The 17,912-nt window shown below is 37.9% G+C and overlaps 1 pseudogene; it reads left to right on the forward strand.

Annotated features, from left to right (window-relative positions):
• LOC118841636 overlaps positions 1–13,648 on the forward strand; it is a 61,866-nt pseudogene extending 48,218 nt beyond the window's left edge.
• The last annotated feature ends 4,264 nt before the right edge of the window (positions 13,649–17,912 follow it).

The raw sequence follows: 17,912 nt of genomic DNA on the forward strand, positions 1-17,912 counted from the left end.
GATTGTCTTCATTGTAGATACCAATGTTAAATGATCCCCTATGCTCAATGATGCTTATGTAGGGTATGGAGTCCATTAAAAGAACACAGCAGATAAGAGATTGCAAGCAGGATGAGTTCAGAAAAACCTGGAAAGACTAACATGAACTGGAGAAAAGTGGAGTGAGCAGAACCAGGAGAACATTATACACATAACAGCAATATTGTTCAGTGAAGAATTGTGAATGACTGAGCTATTTTCAGCAATACAATGGTCTAAGGCAGTCCCAAAGTACTAATGATGAAATATGCTATCTGTCTCCAGAGAAAGAGCTGATATTGTTTGAGTATAGACTGATGCATACTATTTTTACTTTCTTTTTTTTTATTCAAGTCTTTTTGTACAAAATGACTAATATGGAAATGTTTTGTATAATTGCACATGTATAACCTATATCTGATTGCTTCCCCATCTCAGGGAGGCAGGAAGGGAGAGAAGGATAGAATTTGGAACTCAAAACTTTAAATAAAAATGTAAAAAAAAAAAAAGACAGCAGGTGAACCTTAGTCTGTGAAATAAGTTGGAGAACTCTAAGGCCTGTATTATATAGCAGGACACTTTAGTTCCATCCTCTTCTCAGAGCCATAAGTTACTCATATGTACCATGCACAAATGTGTGTGTATATGATTATGATTTAAATAACAGAGAACATTAGTTGCTTTAAGCTTCTTTTTGTATCCTTTCAGTACTGTTCAAACTGCCCTATCCGTGAAGCAAATTGGAAAGCCTGCTAAGGTGAGGAAAAAAAGAAAATCTAGCTAATCCCCCACCATTAGGAATTTTTGTAAACATTCAGACTCATTTGTTTGTAGTGGTAAGATATTGTTCTTTTAAATATATATTTTAAATTTATTTATATATAGTATACAAAATTTTTTATAAATTTAAAATTTTATTTATATACATTTAAACATATACTTGTGAAAGCTGATGTACGTAGTCTTTCAAACTTCCATTTGTACTGCCAGTCTGGGTCCCCAGAAGATGGCTATTACTTGTCACCCCAGAGTCTAAGCCTTAAGCTATAGTTCATGAGCCCTTACAGATATGCTTTCCTTATTAATTATTGATTGATGTTAATCAACCAGATTTCATTGGCTTTTAGAAAGGGGTATACTGCTGTGGAATAGGTGGTAAAAATATCTCTTCCTTCCTTTCACTCCTGCAAAATTCTTGATGTACTCTCTCACCAGTACATACAGTGGAGAGTGGGATCAAGCTTAGAAAGAATACATATGGCACAGGGGAAACTTACAGCTTTAAGTCCTTTTGCTGGAGTGCTTTGGCATGGTGTAATTTTTCTGCTGGGCTCTTTGTAGATTTTGGCTTTTTCTTTGTTGTATGCAATCTATCCTCAGCTCCCAACGCAGACACCATCCCTGGCTGTTGCCATTCTGGGCACCCTCCTAGCATGCTAATGAAAAGTTTAAATTCTCTGGTTCTTTGAAATTCACCAGAACCTGTTCTAGTCAAAGTGGAGGATGGGGAGAGGCAAGACTTGAGACCAGGGCTCTTCTATTCCTCTCATCCCCCAGCATGATTCCTTCCCAGCATCAGCTCTCTCCTCTCCACCACCAAACATTTAAATCTCTGGGCTCTGAAATAATTACTATTTTATAAATAGCACAGGACATGACCAAGTTTCCTGGATACTTCTTATACAATATCACTGTAGTTAATTCAGTGGCTTTCAAGGAGGACCTTTATATTAATCAAGGCCTTTTCATACTTAATCTAAAGCCGATGTCTGATTGATTCAATAGAGATCTGTTTCCCTGGTACAAATGCAACATGACATAAACATCTTGTTAATTACTTTAAGTAGGGTATGGTGACTTGATTGGTTGACTCAATAATTCCCCGCCCTTATACTAATGACATTTAAACAGCTGTAGGGGAAGAAGTCTTGAGGCTCTTAGAGAAGAGTATACATACTACCCTAATACTTAGGATGCATTGAAGTGGGGAGGGGGAGTCATACCTAAGTCATGATTTCCAGGGGAAATGTAGTATCCCAGAAGCTAGGAAAGGACTGGTGGTGGTAAGGGGGAAGAGAGGCTACTAATCTGAGAGCTCAAACCTATTGGAGAAGTGAGTGAGAGAGCAGGGAGTCTAGGTTAGGCAGTGAGTGCTGGCCTTCTTCTCTCCTGGGGTTATGCTTTGCACAGGATTGCCAGCTCCTCCAGAATTTATCAAAGGCTTACTATGTCCCAGGCATTGTGCCAAGTGCTAGGTATATAGAGATAGAGTGCAGTAATGTAGTTTCCATTACAACCTTGTTCCCTTGCTCTTCCTCATTGTTTGAGGCCCTTTCCTAAGGCTTTAATTGGGTAGCTACATATGAGCCTTTCTGTAGGGGTTGAGAAACTTCAGGAAATGTCAAAATAACATTAATTGAAATCAATTAGTTACTAATTATTAGTACCTTGTTTTCATTTCATAGCCCAAACTAACAAAGAACACAGGGGTTAAGAGTCAGGATACCTGGGTTCTGGTTCTATCTGCCAGGAACTTGCTGTGTGACCTAGGGAAAGTAACTTCATTTTTATTTTTATTTTATTTTATTTTTTTATGGAGAAGAACTGTGATCAATGAAATGAATCATTCGAAAAGAGAAACAGGACCCCCCCCCCAAAAAAAAAACCAACCCAAAAACAAAAACAAAAGAGAGAAAAAGAAAAAAAAAGGGGGGGGAAAGGCTAGCATGAAGTGTGCCTCAATCTGCATTCATACTTCATAGTAACTTAATTTTTATAGGCCTCAATTTCTTCATCTTTAAATGAGAGGATTAAACCAGATAGTACTTCAAAGTCTCTTTTGGTAGGCATTCTGGTAGTCCCTAGGGATTGAATTACAAACTTAGACTACCCTCTCCTGCCCAGAATTGGTACTGCAATGCTTTTGTGTATTTCTTATCTTCCTCCCCCATCCTCTTCTTTTCTCCTCTCCCCCCACCCCCATCACCATCTATGTAGATGCTGATCGTCCACCAGGCTTATATACAACTTATTGTCAATATGAACAAATCTAATTCAACAACTATTTGATTGCCTGGTATGTGTAAGGCATTATGCTAGGTTGTAGCGCTAAAGACAAAAATCAAATCCTGCCTTCAAGGGGCTTGTGTTCTAAGGGGATGAGATACAGCATGTACATATTAAATAAATACAAGTTTATTTCAGGAGGGAGTGAGTGTTAACAATTGGAGGAGTCAAGAAAACCTTTACATAGGAAGTGGCCACCCAGACTGAACCTTAAAGAAAGAGTTTCTAAGAGGCAAAAATGAAGAGGGAGTTCATTCCAGGTATGGGGATCAGCTTGTACAAAGACAGTAATGTTCAGGCAAAAGTTAGTAAGATAGTTTGGAGGGAGTAAAGAATGTGAGATAAGTCTGGAAAGGCAGGTGAGAGTCATATAGTGGAAGGCCTTAAATTCATACACATTTACAAACCTTGGACGCCCCCATACTCAACTCCTAATCATCCATATGCGTTACCCTAGCCGATGTGTACCCCACCACCACATGTTGTTTTCTGGGGTCATCTTCCTAACTGCTGCCTGAATAGTCAAAATAGAAGAAGTTCTGGGCCCTATAGAAACTACCTACTTTGAAAGTTCATTAAGAAGGAAAACTTTGTACACAGTATCAGCAACATCATACAATGACCAACTATGGGTGACTCAGCTCTTTGAGTACAAAGTACTCACAAAAGAAAATCCTATCCACATCCACGTAAAGAACCAATGGACTCTGCACGCAGATCGAAGCATTTTTTCCACTTATTTTATTCTTTTTTGTGTTTTTTTTTCCTTTTGATCTGTTTCTTCTTTCACAACTGTGACTAATATAGAAATATGTTTTACACGATAGCACATATACAACCTATATCAAATTGCCTACCATTTTCGGAAGAGGGGAAGGGGAGAGAAAGAGAAAAATTTGGAACTCAAAATCTTGAAATGCTAAAAATTGTCTTAACATGTAATTGGGGAAAAAATAAAATACTATTTTTAAGAAGTTCATTGTTTGCTATTCAGTTTCAAGGTGACAAACCAATCTATATAGCATAGTATAACAATGTTGTATAAGTGTAACCAATGCTATGCAGTATAAGTAACAAAAAGAGAATTAAGGAGTTGGGAATCAGGTGAATTGGGAGTCTTGGCCCTACTGCATATTAGCTGTATGATTTTCAACATGTCACTTTTCCTTTCTGTACTTCATTTGGCTCGTCTGCAAAATATGGAGGTTAAATAAGACAAGATCTGGTGTTCCTTTCAGCTCTAATATTCTATGAGTCTATAAGCTTTGTTGGACTGTGTTTCTTAACTAACACTGATTAACCTATTAGTTCCTTTACTAAAGCCCTACTCTGATGATTCAGTGTGATATGGAGGCTCTTAAAGGCCATGCCAAGAGAAATCCTATCTCTGGCAAGTCCAACTAAGTTGGAGAGGCTGCAAGCATGGTCATGGAGTGACTGTTTTAGTTCATCTAATTTGTTTATGATATAAGCTCTCATATCTAGGACATGTACTAATTTGGAACTTATTGTGGTACATGGTGTGAGATGCTGGTCTAAATTTAATTTCTGCCAGACTATTTTCCAGTCTTCCCAGCAGTTCTTTCAAATAATGAGTCCTTATCATAGTAGTTGGGGATTTTGGATATATTGAACACTGTGCTAGTATATTTGTTTGCTTCTTCATCTTTCGTATCTATTCTGTTCTACTGATTGATTTCTATATTTTAACCAGTACCAAATAATTTTGATGATTATTGTTTTCTAGCACAATTTGAGATCTGGTATTGCTAGAACCCCTTGCTTTCTACTTAAAACATTTCCCCTATGATTCTTGACTCCCCCCCCCCATTAATTTTGTTATTCATTTATCAAATTCTACAAAGTAACTCTTTGGTAGTTTTATTGGTGTAACACCAAATCTCTAGTTTATTTTAGATAGTATTGCCATTTTGCTTACATTTGTATTGCCTGACCATAAGTAATTTCTCTCCAATAATTCGTCTTTCTTTATTTATATAAAGTGTTTTAAAATTGTAGTCCTATAAATCATATTCCATAATTCTTGGGTGTGTTTTGGTAGGTGGACTGCTATATACTTTATATAATCTGAAGATATTTTGAGTGGTATTCACCCCACCCCCTATCTCTTCATTCTGGGGAAGAACACTAATAAAGGCTAATGAACTATATAATATAAAAGAATGGCCCTACAGACCATCCCAAGAAACTGGAGGTAGCAACCACCTATTGGAGAACTTGCCCACAAGTGGAGGCTCAAATTGGGGGAGTAGCCCAGAAAGGATGCTATACCTGCGATTACTTTATGAATTATTGTAGTTAGGCTCATAGATATTTTGAAAGGAATTTCTTTTACTATCTCTACTTGCTGGGTCTTGATAATAGCCAGAAATGCTGATTTTTTTGTGTGTGGGTTTATTTTATGGCCTGCTACTTTATTGAAGTTATGGATTCAAATGATTTTTATTTGAATTTTTTGAGCTAAGTAAATTATCATTTGGAAAAAATAATTTTCTCCCCTTTTTTGCCTATGCTTATTCTTCAATTTAATTATCTTGTCTTATTGTGATAGCTAGTATTTCTAGAACTATTAGTGACAAAAGACATCCTCACTTTATCTTTGATTGTATTAGGAAGCCTTTACCTTTTCTCCATTATAGATGATACTAGCTCTCAGTTTTAGTTAGATACTGTTTACCACATTAAAAAAAAAGCCTGTTTGTTCCTTTGCTTTTTTTTGGTGGTTTTGACATAATGGATGTTACACTTGATCCAAAGCATTTTCTATATCTATTGATATGATATTGACTTTTATTATTTTTGGTTTATTATATTTGTACTTTTTAAATACTGAACCAACCTTGTAGTAGGAAATCATATTACTAAAGCTTTTTATAACCTTGGTCTGCAATCCAAAGTCCTTGCTTAAGACTCAGAATGCCTTCCTTTTGGATTAAAGCTGTCCATAGAGGAGTGGGGAGGGGATGGAGGTCTAATCCAGTTATCAGAGTTCCAATTGTGGGAGATATGTTACTAGTTTCCTAATGAAAATTAAATGTATTGACCCACAGAAACATTGATATGTGTGGTCTACTGACTTGTTTCCAGGGATTAGGGCCACCTCCAAGATGAATGGCTAGCTAGGACTCAGAAGATGGATTCTTATTTAAGGAGGAACTGTCTTCTCCATGGTCTATAAATATGGCCTAATAGGCTAGCTTACTGTCTCTTTTGGACTTCTCACCTTCCTCTGTTCAGAAGGCAGACCATTAAGCAGCAGAGCAGACCTGATTCTCAGATGGGGGAAACTATGTTCTTGTAAAATCTCCTCTCTCTAGGAACTGGTAATGATTGCCCTGTGGCATGGGAAGATTGGAGTTGCTGGTGGCTGGTCCAAGAGGAGAAAGCCAGAGGGCAGAATTTTGCAGTTTAAATGGTAGCTCACTGAAATTCTCTGAAGTATTTGGAGCACTGAGAGATTTCCTTGTTAAAATCAGATATGTATGTGCCCACTCAGCCTGAGAGGGGAGTTGCTTTGTGTGGCCTCACCTTTAGAGCACTAACCCTTCAAGAACAAGGGTTCCAAACCTGGAGTCAGTTAAACCTCTATGGGGTTCATGAACTTGGATGGAAAAACATTATACTTCTGTTTTTGCTAACCTTTGGCTTCCTTCATATTTTATACACTTAAAAACTGTTATTCTGAGAAGGGATCCATAGGCTTCATCAGGCTGCCAAAAGGGTTCATGACAGAAGAAAGGTTAAGAACTTGTAGGGGGAGAAGATTGCTTCAAAGAATGCTTATTGAAGGAAGTTCCTATAGATGAAGGAATAAAACCACATCATAGAGTAAACTACATCTAGACTAGGCCCCTGAAGAAGGGAATATTTCTAGCTTCTGTCTCTTCTTCCTGTTTCTGAGGCATCACAACAGCCTGTGTGGAGAAAAGAGATCTGAATCTTTGCCATCCCTTGCTATTACCATGAGTTACTCAAACAGTATAGTTCTGATGGGAAGAGTATTGCTTTTTTTTAATAGCTCAAAAGTGTGCATAACTGTATTCTAAACCAAGTTTTGTGTTTTTTTGTGTAAAAGAGGGATTCAATGGATTGCAATTTACAAAGGTTTCCCCAGTAGGCCCAAGTTCAGTCCCCTTTTGTAGGGAACTAGTGGGATATTTAAGCATTTCATATATATATTTTAAACATCTATTTATTGGCTCTTGTGAGCCCTCTGTATCTTTTTCATTATCAGTTGAAATAAAGGTATCACACCATATACAGCTATGTGGTACAGTTAATAGAGCCCTGAGCCTGCAGTCAGGAGGACCTGGGTTCAAATTTGACCTAAGGCACTTATTAGCTGTATGACCCTAGGCAAATCACTTAACCCTGTTTGCCTCAGTTTCCTCATCTGTAAAATGAGCTAGAGAAGGAAATGACAAATCAATTTGATGGAGTGCTTGGGTGGCTGTACTTGGACCCCAGTTCCAAAATCACATCCAGTTTGAAAATCGCATCTCTCCCTAGCCTCAAAACACTGTCCTTAGCAGTTTCTCTCTAGCAAAACAGGACAGCATACCCTAGCAAAACATTTATCTCTGTTTCTGATACAGTGGCCAGCTGTATCCATAGAATTCATTAGTTTGACAAGCTGTGTACGTGCTGAACAGGCTGTGTACTGGGTCACAACAATATTTACTACTCACTGACCTATCGTATGCATGCTAGACCTAGATATATATATACTCCCTTACATTTATCTTGTCTAACTAGACATTGATGGGAGCAGCCTGGGTATTTCCTAGTCAGCCCTGACTGTTAGTTGACTTAGGGACGTTTCAGGCCTAAAACCACACCTCCATGTAGCCCCACCTTGGGCTGTTTCCCAGTAAACTCTGGGTAAAATACCTGCACAGTAGATACAAAAAGTGCATGTTCCTTTAAGAACTGACCACCCCTTAACCACTCCCTAATCCCACCCTGAATCACCTAATTAACATATTTGGCACATGTTTTGCTGAAGTTTAACCTATATAAACTTTACCTGTACCTCTGTAAGGTTGTAGGTTCCCTAAGAATTCTTTCCAGATGAAAAGCATAATAAATCTTTGCCACCCTGACTTAAAGAATGCTTGAGATCATGAATTCATTCCAGATGGCCCTGACCCTCACCAGTACTTGGGTTCTTGAGGGATATTCCCCCCTTAATGACCATCTGGGAACTCCAGTCTTGGGGTTCCTGGACTTCATCTAAAACCTCAACAACTCCAATATCTTTGCCAAGAGAACCCCAAATGGGTTCATGAAGAATTGTACATGACAACAGCATATGAGGTCTATATCATTGCCTTTACTCCTTGCACAGGAGCTAGGGACCCTGCTACCCATCTTTGGGGAAATTTAGAGCTACCATGAACACATTTGGAGATTTTCCTGGAGTAATTCCACATAGGGGTAATGAGGAGAGGTATTGAACTTTTAGAGTTCAGCCTCCAAGAACAAAACCAGTCCATGAGAGCTCAGAGTCTTGGGCCATAGATTAACTGTGGAGACCCTAGGATCAAAAAATTTAGAATTGGAAGGGACCTCAGAGGCTATCTAGTTTTTACAGATGTGGGTACTGAGGCCCAGAGAGTCCCATCACCAATATCACAAGGTTGTAATTGACAGAACTGGAATTCAAACCCAGATCCTTTGAATCCAAATCTAGTGCTCTTTCCACTTCCCCTATAGGGGGAGACAAAGATGCACATAAGTGTAACCGGGGGTTGCACAAAGATCATAGTGATTTATTTATAGTTCTGAGAAAAAAAACACTCAGAGAGTCTTGGATATTTTCTAAGATAGAGTTAAAAAGGACTGCACTTTCGGTTCTGGGACAGGGGAGTTTGGGCTAGAGGAAGCAGCCAGGGACTTAACATTTCAGCTTTCTATCACTAATATGATCCGTACCAGTCCTGGAGCAAAATAAGAAGAGGGATCAAGATTTTGAGAGACTGAAACACAGAGTTGTTCTGGATGACCTCTAAAGTGCCTTTCTGCTCTGGCATTCTATAGTCCTATCACTTTGTATGAAGACAGGGAATAGATCTATTCATTTCTGTATCTTCCACATGCCTTGTATGCCATAGATGCTCCAAAATGACATTGAATCTTTCCACACATTTCCATGGTGACTTTGCAGAATCCTTTGTTCCCCTGTGTTAGGCATTGGGAATACAAATACGAAGAATAAAATAATCCCGACTCTCAAGGAATTTGTAATCTAACCAAGAGAATATTGTATATGGTAGCAGCAATATTGTTTTAAGAATGACTTTGAGTAAATCAGTTATTTTGACTATATAAATACTCAAATTAAGTATAAAGGAAATATGAAGAAAGACACTATCTGCATCCAGAGAAAGAATTGGTAAATAAAAGTAAGTATAGAACGCGCACACAGGAGTTAGGTGGGCACATCCCCGCCACAATCTCCCTGGGGTTAACATAGAGGGAAATTAGATATGGAATGGTATATATGTCTATGTGTGTATATATATATATATACATGTATGTATATATATATTTGTGTCTAATGGTAGCCATCTCTAGAAGGGGAAGTAGAAAAAAAGAAATTTACATGATAATTTTGCTGCACATTTGAAAGGAATAGCAAGTTGTACATAGTAGATTTACAGTTTCATATGCAATCATCTTTTTTATTGTATGATGTTATGGAAATGCTTGTTTTATTCCATAAACCAAAAATAAAATTAAAAAAATATTTTTATTCAACAAATAAATGTATCAAGATTGATGAAGAATAGGAAAGAGAACTGTACAAGGAACTGCAAACTTTCATTTACAATTAAAAATATAACCATAGTGATAGAGATATCTGTAAGCTTAACCAGATAGTAACAAATCGTTCTACTTTTTTACTCCCTTTGCACCTCCCTTGTTTGTACCTTTTAAAGAATTTTGTTGATCATCTTTTAAAACTATCTGAAACTGTTCATCAACTCCTTCCCCCCAAGTAGAAATATGTAGTTCATCTGAACAAATCAAAATATTGTCCATGTCTCAGAATTCATATCTAGTTCTATGCCTCTTTCCATCACTTCTCTATTAAGAGAAGTTAGAAATCATGTTTGGTGGCTGCTTTAGTTAGAGTTCTGGGGATTTTCAGATAGATTTTCCCTTACTTTATTACGGTTATCATAAAACTTGTTGTCTTATTTCATTGGTCATCAGTTCATTCAAGTCTTTTCCTGTTTCTATGACTTTATCAACTTCCTCATTCTAAAAATGCAATATTATTACATTCATTTGCCATAATTTGTTTGGCTATTCCCCAATTGATGGACATATACTTTCTTTCAAGTTCTTTGCTACAATCAAAGGTATTGTTATATTCTTGTACATATAGGCTTTTCCCCACTGGGGCACATAGCTTTTAGTATCACTGGGTCAAAGTATATGTACACTTTCATGATTTTTAACAATATAGTACCAAATTGTTTTTCAGAATGGTTAAAAAAATTCACAGCTTTACCAGCAGTGCACTAGTATACCTTCCCTTCCACAGTCCCTCTGAAAATGACTAATTTCCACTTTTTTTCCTCTTTGACAATCTGATGGGTATGAGGTGAAACCTCAGGGTTGTTTTGATTTGTATTTCTTTTATTATTAATGGCCTGGAGCATTTTTTCACATGGTAGCTTACATTTCTTTATTTGAGAACTGCCTGTTCTATTGTTGGACCATTTATCTATGGGATGATGGGGTATATAGAGTCTTCAGGGAGGACTAGCACCTCTGGTGAGAAGGCTTGTTGAGGCCCTTTTCAGGGCTGCTCACCCACCATCCACCCATTGCCCAAATCTCACTTATGGGTTCAGCATGTAAAGTGGCCGCACCCCAGTAAAAGCCATCTTGGTGTACCAGCTAAATCAGGTTGAGGGGAGCTGACAGGCTTCAAACCCATTAGTGAGTTAGGGGGATGCCTCAAACTCAAACTCAAACATGGGAAGACTCCTTCCAGCAGTTTGGATGGACAATAACAATTTGTTCCAATGGCCATGAAATGGCTGAAGCAATTGATGTGGAGTACTTAGAGCTTGGTCAGACATCGAACCGCATCCTGGATTGTTACCAGTTGTCCTGACTTTTGTCTTTCCACTTGTCTTTGATGACTCTGGAAGAGAGAATGAAGCTGACAGCTCCTCAAAACTCTGCCTCATTTAAATCCAATTCATGCACAAGTCAAGACATCACAGAAAGTGATGTCATTGGTCTTCAAAAATGAAGGATGAACAACAACATTGGAGAATGACTCTTAACTCCCCACACCAATCCATCCTATATTCAGGCACTGAAGTGATTTTCCTATATTACAGGTCCAATCTCATCACCCCCTTCCCCTCCCATATCCTCCATTGGCTTCCTGTTGTCTCTCGGAGCAAGTAGAAAATGATCTGTTTGGCATTTGGAGCCCTTCATAACCTAGCCCCCTCCCACCTTTCCAGTCTTTTTACAGTTATTACTCTACATGCACTTTCAATCCAGTGACAATGGTCTCCTGGCTATTTCACCAACAAGATACTATATCTCTCATTTCCTGGCATTCTCCCTGACTGTCTCCCATGCTTGGAACACTCTTCCTTCTCTGCTCTGACTACTAACCTTCCTGGCTTTCTTTAAAGCTCAACTAAAATCCCATCATCTACAAAAAGCTTTCCTCAACCTCTCTTAATTTCAGTGCCTTCTCTATTTTAATTATATCCTATTTATAGCTGTATATAACTTGCTTTGTATATTTTTGTATGTTGTATGTTTGTATGTTGTTTCTCCCATCAGATTGTAAGCTCCTTGAGGTCAGGGGCTGCCTTTTGCCTCCTTTTGTGTCCCTAGTACTTAGAACAGTGCCTAGCACATAGTAGGTGCTAAAAAATGTTTCTTGATTAATTGCATTTTTTAGATTCCTTAGACATTAGACTTTTATCAGAGAAATTTGACATTAAGATTTTTTCTAAATTATTTCTTTTCTCATTCTAACTGCATTTATTTTGCCTGTGCAGAAGAAAAGCCATTTGGCTTTATGTAACCAGAATTGTTCTTTTTTTATGATTATCTCTATCCCTGATTTAGGTAAGTATTCTCCCCCTTGTCATAGTTGTGAAAAGTATTCTTTTACCCTCTTATTTTTATGTCCTTTTATATTTGTATCGTATATGAATTTGAAGTTTATTGTGGTAAATGGAATAAAGTATTGACCTAAACCTTAAGTTCTGTTAGATTGCTTTCCCATTTTCTTAGCAATTTTTATCAAATGGAGAGGCCTTGTACCAGTAAATAATGTTCCTGGACTTATAAATACCATACTATTATGCTTGTTTACATATGGATTTCCTCTACTAATTTCTTCCACTGATCAACTTTTCTATTTTTAAACTAAATTGTTTTGATGACTTTTTGCTGTGTAGTGGGGTTTAAAATCTGGTACTATTACATCTCCTTCATTCAAACTTTTTCCATCATTTCCCTTGAGGTTCTTGACCTTTCATTTCTCCAGATTAATTTTTGTGATATCACACATCAGCACCTCATCATTACTATGTTCCATCAGTATATCAACTGAGTTTGGGGGTGAAAATCAATCCCCCCTCCCCTAAATACGTACATATAGAATAAATATAAAGAGAATAATTACAAATAAATATTAAGGGAGGAGGAAAGGCAGCAGCAGTTGGGGAGACGAGAAAAGTCATGAAGAAGGTGGTGCTTGAGGTGCATCCTGAAGGAAGAGAGGGCTTCTTAAGGTGGGTGCCATCATGAAGAAGGCAGCAGCAGAAGATGTCAATGTTTCTTTTGAATACAAACAAAAGACTCACACATTTCCACTGAATACTAGTGGAATCACAGAACTGAAGGAAGAAATAAAAGTTAAAGAGAAGTAGGTTCAAAATTTAGAAGATAAAAAAAATAAAATAAAATTAAAAAATAAAAAATAAACAAACAAAAAAAATTTAGAAGATGATGATGGATAAAGTATGAAATTGATGATATTTTCCTTAGCACATTTTAAGATGAAACCCAAGAAATGTTTCAAGAAGCTGAGAAAAATTTGCAAGATGAAACCAAAGCATTAGAATTCAAAGTTAAATCAGTCTAATTTAGATGACTTTTTAGTCATTTTGAAAGTTCAGTTATATGGAAATTTGGGGAGCAACATAAACCTTGAAGGAGATGACAGTGAAAAGTTTTCTAAATATAATTTTTTAATTTGTTTAATAAACATGAATATTGGTAACAATGATTTTCTTTCTTCATATGATGTTGAAATCAACACTTTTCTTTTAAAAATTTCAGTCCTTTCTTTAATGAAAGCTTGACTATTTTCACATTTTACTTATTTTGTATACTTTTAAAAGGAAAAGTCATCTATATCTTCATATTTTGCAGAATATATCAAGATTACAGTCTTTGTGTCCTGTTTGTCAAGAAGAAAAAGGAAGAGAAGATTCCAAGAGGTGGAGGCATGGAGGGAGACTATACTGTAGCTATCTTCCAGGGATGAGGGGCAACCAGAGCAAAAGTATAGGGATGGGTGATGGAGTGCTCTGTATGAGGAACAGATAAAGACCATTTTAGCTAGACTAAAGAATTTAGGAGGGGAAGATAATATACAACAAGGTTGAAATGATAAGTTGGCTCCAGATCACGAAGAGTTAAAAAATTAAAGAGAGGAGCAGACCTGTATCCTAGGGGCAATAGAGAGCCACTGGAGTGACATGGTCTGATCTGTCCAGGCATAGCCTCACTTGGTTCCTGGACCAAGGAGCCACCAGGTTTAGGTCTGATTCTCAGCTTTGTAGATTCAGAAGTTCAACTTTAACAGTTTTATCAGGGTTAGGTTCTAAGGGACCCTAAGCAGACTCATGAGAACCTGGCTGATAAATCAAGATGCTGGTGAATCTTGGTTAGTAATTGGTAAAGGGGGAATATAACTTTCTAGTGGTAAGAATGGTCATATTGATTAGCTAGTGCATTCTCTTCCTGGTAGGAGAATCTGCTTGGGAATTAATTATAGATCATAAGGGTGAGAGTGATACTGTGGAAAGAGCACCAACTCTGTAGTCTGGAGACCTTGTTTCAAATCTCACCTCTGAAACTATCTGCATGACTTTTGGCAAAGTCACTTTACTTCTCTTGGCTTCCACATCTGTAAAACATCTCAGTTGGACTAAACATCTCCCAGCTCTAGATATATGATCCCAAGATGGGAATAGAGTCAGAGTAAAGGTAGCTGGATGTTCTTAAGAGATAGTGTCAGGAGATCATGATGGTCTGAGTCGCCTTTCAAGTTCCAGCTAAAATCTTACCTTCTATAGGAAACCTTTCCTGATGCCTCATAATTTTAGAGCTTTCCCTCTGTTGATGATTTTCTATTTATCCTGTGAATATATGGTTATTTGCATGTTGTGTCATTAAATTGTGAACTTCTTGAGGGCAAGGATGATCTTTTGCCTTTCTTTGTATCCCCAACACTTAGCATAGTGCCTGGCACATAGTAGGTGCTTAAGAAATTGTTGTTGTTGCTTGTCATTCATTTTCAAAAAGGATCATGACATGCTTATTTTTCTTATTGACCCTTCTCCGCTACAGGTATGGATGTCCCTGTCCAGGGTACTGTCAGATCATTTTTTTTGGCTTGGTTGTACTAATAGAGACAGTACCGAGAGACCCATTATTTTTATTTTTATTTATTTTATTCTGAACTTAAGAACTAAAACAAGTATTTCCATAACACAGTAGAAAGGAAAAAAAAGTTGATTGCCCGTGAAACTGCAAATCTATATCGTACAACTTGCTATTCCTTTTAAACATATAAAGCCATCATGTAGTGTTTTTTCCTTTTTTCCCCTCTTCCTTCCCCCCACCCAAGGCTACCATTAGGTACACATATATAAAGTCATTCTATATGTATTTCTATTTATTAGTTTTTTCTCTGTATGCAAACAGCATCTTCCTTTATTGGTCTTTTGTAGTTAATTTGGGTGTTTATAATAGCCAAAATGACTTATTTGCTCAAAGTTGTTCTTAAAACAATATTACTCTGTGTATGATGAGCCAATTCTAAAAAACAAAATTGGGTAGGAAGGTTTAAAGGAGAAATTATCTCATAAAAATGGGGCGTGAAAGGAAGAACTAATACAGAGGAAGCAGGCGGGGGTGATGGAGGACTGTTAATATTGGAACCTTACTCTCATCTGGGTTGAAGAGGAAACCACGAACATATTTGAAGAGGTTTAGAAGTCTTCTGAACTTCTAGAGAGGTAAGAAAACTGGGTGGAGGCTAGGGTGAGGGAGGGACTTTCAGAAGGGTGTTTTGAGTAAGTTTAGGAGGGGGTAAATAGATAAGGGAAGAATTTTTTAGAGGGGAGGATAAAATAAGGAATAAGAGGGTAAGGGGAGAAAATAAAGTAACTAGGATAGGGTGAAAAGAGAGGCTGAGAAGGAAAACAGTGAGTGAAAAAAAGATGGAGGGAAATTCCCAAATAGCAATTATAACTTTGAGTGTTATAATAATAATATTGTTAATAATGTTATAATAAAACCTATATGTTTTAAAATGTTTATAGCAGCTCTTTTTGTGGTGGCAAAGAATTGGAGATTGAGGAGATGCCCATCAATTGGGGAATCGCTAAAGAAGCTGTGGTCTATAATTGTGATGGAATACTACTATGCTATAAGATATGATGAGCTCAATGATTGTAGAAAAACTGAAAAGACTTGCATGAAATAATGAAGAGCAAAATGAGCAGAACCAAGAGGACACTGTATACAGTAATAGCAATATTGTTTTAAGAATGACTTTGGGGGGCAGAGCCAAGATGGAGGCAGGAAAGCAGGGACTTGCTTAAGCTCCCCGCCAATCCCTCCAAATACCTGTAAAAAATGGCTCTGAACAAATTCAAGAGCGGTGGAACCCATGAAATAGCAGAGGGAAGCAGGGCTCCAGTCCAGGAAAGCCTGGATGGTCACCAGGAAGGGTCTATTGCATGGCGCTGAGAGCAGTGAGCAGCCCAGCATGGGCCGCACCAGGACAGACCTGACCCTGAGTTAGCCAGCTGTAAGAGGCCTTGGGGCCATGAAACAGTGAGCTGTGGCAATTACCAGACTTCTCAACCCACAAAAACCAAAGAGCAGGTTAGGGGGAAACCGAGGGATTGAGTTCAGAGTGGTCTGGCCCCATCCCTGGGGGTGGAGGAGGTTGTGCAGAGGTGGTGGTAGCAGCAGTAGGAAGCTCCTGAAGCTGCCTCCAGAGAGCAAGCATCAGCAGCTTCCTGAGTCCCTGGCTCACACAGTGGGAGGATCTACCAGCAGATCAGAGTGGGAATGCAAGGAGAGCTTTGTGGGCACAAAGGCAGATTCTTTTGCTGTGCCCTGCTTGGATCTGAATTGCAGTCCTGGTTGGTGGATCTTGGGGGAGGAGGAGCACTGTTGTGACAGAGCCTGGGGTGACTGTGGAGTAGAAGTAGCTCTGAAAACAGCAATGTTTGGACCCTAAAGCTTGGACAAAGTACTCGTTACTCTACAAGCATTCATACCCTGACAAAAAGCTCAAGGGTCAAATAGTTGGCTGGGAACATGAACAGGCAGTGAAAACAAACTCAGACTCAAACTCAAACTCTAGATTCCTTTTTTGGTGACAAAGAAGATCAAATCATACAGCCAGAAGAAGTCAACAAAGTCAAAGAGCCTACATCAAAAGCCTCCAAGAAAAATATGAAATAGGTCTCAGGTCATGGAAGAGCTCAAAAAGCATTTGGAAAAGCAAGTAAGAGAAGTAGAGGAAAAAATTGGGAAGAGAAATGAGAGTGATGCAAGAAAACCATGAAAAACAAGTCAATGGCTTGCTAAAGGAGACCAAAAAAATACTGAAGGAAATAGCACCTTAAAGAACAGACTAACCCAAATGGCAAGAGAGCTCCAAAAAACCAATGAGGAGAAGAATGCCTTGAAAGGCAGAATTAGCCAAATGGAAAAGGAGGTCCAAAAGACCACAGAAGAAAATGCCACCTTAAAAATTAGATTGCAGCAAGTGGAAGCTAGTGACTTTCAGAGAAACCAAGATATTATAAAACAGAACCAAAGGAATGAAAAAAATGGAAGACAGTGTGAAATATTTCATTGGAAAAACCACTGATCTGGAGAATAGAGCCAGGAGAGACAATTTAAAAATTATTGAAAGCAACGATCAAAAAAAGAGCCTAGACATCATCTTTCAAGAAACTGCCCTGATATTCTAGAGCCAGAGGGTAAAGTAGAAATTGAAAAAATCCACTAATTGCCTCTTGAAAAAGATCCCAAAAAGAAAACTCCTAGAAATAATGTTGCCAAATTCCAGAGTTTCCAGATCAAGGAGAAAATACTGCAAGCAGCCAGAAAGAAACAATTTGAGTATTGTGCAAACACTATCAGAATAACACAAGGTCTAGCAGCTTCTACATTAAGGGATGGAAGGTCTTGGAATATGATATTCTGGAGGTCAAAGCAGCTAGGATTAAAAGCAAGAATCACCTACCCAGCAAAACTGAGTATAATGCTCCAAGGCAAAGTATGGATTTTCAATAAAATAGAGGACTTTCAAGCTTTCTCAATGAAAAGACCAGAGCTGAATAGAAAATTTGACTTTCAAATACAAGAATCAAGAGAAGCATGAACAGGTAAACAAGAAAGAAAATTCATAAGGGACTTACTAAAGTTGAACTGTTTTGTTTACATTGCTACATGGAAGGATGATTTGTGTAATTCATGAGACCTTTCTCAGTATTAGG

Source organism: Trichosurus vulpecula, chromosome 1 (assembly GCF_011100635.1).
Source record: "Trichosurus vulpecula isolate mTriVul1 chromosome 1, mTriVul1.pri, whole genome shotgun sequence".
In the NCBI taxonomy this organism is placed as follows: domain Eukaryota; kingdom Metazoa; phylum Chordata; class Mammalia; order Diprotodontia; family Phalangeridae; genus Trichosurus; species Trichosurus vulpecula.